The following is a 4674-nucleotide window of genomic DNA, read 5'->3' as shown; positions in this document are numbered from 1 at the left end:
AGTTTTTTTCAAGTTGGCGTGACAGAAAGGTTTAGGGAGGGATTTCCCAAACAGCAAGTCCAAGGACAACATGAACATTTTGGCACCAATGGTTGGTCAAAGGGAGGGAAGAGAATGCACAGAAGGCTAGGCTTAGAGGAACAAAGTATTTGGGACAGGATACAGGGCTGAAGGAGATTACAGAAAGGCAGTAGTGCTAGGACATTGTAAGATTATTAAGCAACTAAAGAACTCTTGTAGTATAATATAGTAGAAAAATGGGGCATTAATTATAAAAGATGTCAAGTTAGAGGGTCTGTAGGAAATTGTGTCAAGCTGTAGCAAGCTCAAGGTAGCTGAAGCTAAAAGTACTTGAAGAGCTGGCTGAGAACTGTCTAGCAGGTCTCTCAAATTGATGAGAAGGCGCAGGATGTAAAGAAATAAAAACAAGAATGCTGGAAATACTCAGCAGGTCTGGCAGCATCTGTGCAGAGAGAAGCAGAGTTAACGTTTCGGGTCAGTGACCCTTCTTCGGAATTGGCAAATATTAGAAATGTCAAAGGTTATAAGCAAGTGAAGCAGGGGTGGGGCAAGAGATAACAAAGGAGAAGGTGTAGATTGAACAAGGCCACATAGCTGACCAAAAGGTCATGGAGCAAAGGAAAACAATATGTTAATGGTGTGTTGAAAGACAAAGCATTAGTACAGATAGGGTGTTAACGGACTGAAGATTGAACAGCAGCAAGTACAAACATGAAAAAAAACAGTGGGTAAGCAAGCTGAACAAACTAAGATGAAATGAAATAAACATACAAAAAAAAATTGTAAAAAATGTAAAAAAGAAAAAATAACTAAAAATAAAAGTAAAATGGGGGGCCCGTCATGCTCTGAAATTATTGAACTCTATGTTCAGTTCGGCAGGCTGTAATGTGCCTAATCGGTAAATGAGATGCTGTTCCTCGAGCTTGCGTTGATGTTCACTGGAACACTGCAGTAAGCACAGGATAGGGATGTGAGCATGAGAGCAGGGGGGAGTGTTGAAATGGCAGGATGTAAAGACCTTGAGATAAGAAGAGAATAAGACAGTGTTGTAATGAAAGGCATTACGTTATTACGTAAGTTAGTAACAGCCACCTGATTGGTCAAGAAAGCCATGTGCAGGACATGATTAGCCATGGGGATGAACATGATTGGGGATGGGGAGCGGTTAATTGGATAAGAGATAAAGGAGAATGTCCCGGTCAGGTCTGTAACCAGAGTAGAACCAGAAACAAGAGGATAAAAGACAAGAGGTAGAGAAAAGCTTGAAAACCGAAGACCAAAGCTCAACCAAGGATTCCACCCCACCAAACCCCCCCCACCCCCCCGCCACCACTGTGGCTGACAGGGCTCTCGACCGTGTCCGATTCATTTCCCGCACTTCTGCCCTCACCCCTCCCAGAATGGTGAATGGGTCTTCTTGTCCTCACTTTCCACCCATCAGCCTCCACATCCAAAGGATCATTGCCATCACCTCCAGCATGAGGCCACCACCAAATAAAGGTCTGCAAAGGAAAACTGACCCGAGCCCGAATGCCGGACCCTGAAGTCCAACCCGACCTGGCCCGAACCAGGTCGTGGCAACCCGTCAGGGTCGGGTCGAGTAGCAGGCCTTTACATCCTTTACATGGGTAAAGGCCTACTACCCGACCTGACCCCAATGGGACCCGACGACATGTGTCGGGTTCAGTTTGGGTCGGGTCAGACTTCCAGGTCCGGCATTCAGGCTGGGGTCGGGTTTTCATTAGAGTCATAAAGTCGTACAGCATAGAAACAGGCCCTTCGGCCCACCGCGTCCATGCCGACCATGATGCCTAATCCCACCTGCCTGCATTAATTCCATATCCCTCTATGCCTTTCTCATTCAAGTACCTGTCCAGATGTCTCTTAAATGTTGCTACTGTTCCTGCCTCCACCACCTCCTCTGGCAGCTCATTCCAGATACCCAATATTCTTTGTGTGAAAAATTTACCCCTTTGGTCCCCTTTAAACCTCCTCCCTCTCATCTTAAATCTATGCCCTCTAGTTTTAGTCACCCCTACCATGGGAAACAGACTCTGGCTATCTACCCTATCTATGCCTCTCATAATTTTATATATCTCTATCATCTCTATCAGCCTCCTTTGCTCCAGGGAAAACAGACACAGCCTATCCAATCTCTCTTTATAACTCAAGCCCTCCAAACCAGGCAACATCCTTGTGAATCTTTTCTGCACCCTCTCGAGCTTAATCACATCTTTCCTGTAGTGTGGCAACCAGAACTGCACACAGTACTCCAAATGCGGCCTAACCAACGTTATGTACAACTGTAACATGATGTCCCAACTCTTGTACTCAATGCCTCGGCCGATGAAGGCAAGCGTGCCATACGCCTTCTTCACCACCCTGTCTACCTGTGTTGCCACTTTCAGAGAACTATGTACTTGCACCCCAAGGTCGCTCTGCTCATCAACACTCACCAGGGCCCTGCCATTCACTGTATATGTCCTGCCCTGGTTTAACTTCCCAAAATGCATCACTTCCCACTTGTCTGCGTTAAATTCCATTTGTCACTCTCTTGCCCACTTTCCCAGTTTATCTATATCCTGTTGTAACCTTAGACAACCTTGTTCACTGTCCACGATACCATCAATTTTGGTGTCATCTGCAGACTTACTAATCATGCCCCCTACATTCACATCCAAGTCATTAATATATGTGACAAACAACAAAGGGCCCAGCACCGATCCCTGCGGCACACCACTGGTCACCGGTCTCCAATCTGAAAAACAACCCTCCACTGCCACCCTCTGCCTCTTATCACCAAGCCAATTTTGTATCCAATTGGCTAGCTCACCCTGGATCCCATGTGTTCGAACCTTCTGGACCAGCCTACCATGCGGGACCTCGTCAAAGGCCTTGCTAAAGTCCATGTAGACAACGTCCTTCGCCCTGCCCTCGTCAATCCTCTTGGTAATCTCCTCAAAAAACTCAATCAAATTCGTGAGACATGATTTCCCATGCATAAAGCCATGCTGACTATCCCTAATCAGACCTTGCCTTTCCAAATGCATGTAAATCCTGTCTCTCAGAATCCCTTCCAATACCTTTCCCACCACTGATGTAAGGCTCACCGGCCTGTAGTTCCCTGGCTTATCCCTGCTGCCCTTCTTAAATAAAGGCACAAGACAAGCTATCCTCCAGTCTTCCGGTACCTCACCCATGGCTAACAGATACAAAAATCTCTGCCAAGGCCCCAGCAATCTCCTCCCTTGCTTCCCATAGCATCCGAGGATACACACAGACCTTTACCACCAAACACATCTTCCCCTCCCTTCCCCGTCATCATTCCAAAGGGACCGTTCCCTCCACGACACCGTGATCCTCCATCACCCCCAACACCTCGTCCCCTTCCCACAGCACCTTCCCATGCAATCGTAGGAAGTGTAACACCTGCCCTTTTACCTTCTCTCTCCTCACCAGCCAAGGCCCCAAACACTCCTTTCGGGTGAAGCAGCAATTTACCTGTACTTCTTTCAATTTCGTATACTGGATTCGCTGCTCCCAATATGGTCGCCTCTACATTGGGGACACCAAATGCAGATTGGGTGACCACTTTGCAGAACGCCTCCACTCAGTCCGCAAGCATGACCCAGAGCTTCCAGTTGCTTGACATTTTAATTCATCACCTTGCTCTCACGCCCATATTTCTGTCCTGCAACAGCGTTCCAGTGAAGCTCAATGCAAGCTTGAGGAACAGCACCTCATCTGATTAGGCACTTTACAGCCTTCTGGACTCAACATTGAGTTCAACAATTTCAGACCATGACCCAGTCTTAAACTTGTTTTTCATGTTTTTGCTTTCAGACAGAGCAGTTCATTATTCTGCCATCGACAGTCTCTCTTGACAAATGTTCTGTCTTTTACTACAACAATTACCACTCTCTGCCTTTTATTCCATGACATCCTTGACATTTAATCTCTCCCGCCCTGTCACAGACCTTCCCTTTTGTTCCTCTTGCCCTCCGTGCCCTTTCACTTGCTCAAAACCTATTACATTTCTAACCTTTGACAGTTCTGATGAAAGGTCATCAACCTGAAATGTTAACTCTGTTGCTCTCTCCACAGATGCTGCCAGACCTGTTGAGTATTACCAGCACTTTCTGTTAATATTTCAGATTTCCAGCATCTGCAGTATTTTGATTTTATTTCAGTGTCACCTTCCTAGAGTCTGGGTGCAACTTTAGCTGGTGGTACCCCCATTTTAAGTCTAACTTGGAAACACCTTACTTGTTGACATCTCCTGGGTATCTCATCTACAGTTGATATAGGATGGCATTCTTCAGCCACTGCCTCAGTCTCATGTTGATGCATAGTCTTATGTTGCCATTTGGCTTGGGCATTACCACTACTGGACTCGCCAAAGGGTTTGGTCCTTCTACTGGTTCAACAATATCTTGATCAATGAGCTCTTGAATCTGGGATTCAACTTTGCTCCTCAATCCAAAAAGTGTTCTCATACAGGCAGAGCTACAGGCTTGATGTTGTCAATGGTCAGCTTCACCTGACAATCATGAAGCTTTCCTATTCCTTGGAAAACAGGTTTGAACTCCTCCTTCAGTTCACCACATGACTTCAACAAGTTCACCTTCAATCAAATATGCAACATCCCTAAGG

Source organism: Heterodontus francisci, chromosome 1 (assembly GCF_036365525.1).
Source record: "Heterodontus francisci isolate sHetFra1 chromosome 1, sHetFra1.hap1, whole genome shotgun sequence".
Lineage (NCBI taxonomy): Eukaryota > Metazoa > Chordata > Chondrichthyes > Heterodontiformes > Heterodontidae > Heterodontus > Heterodontus francisci.
This window is presented reverse-complemented; position numbering follows the sequence as displayed.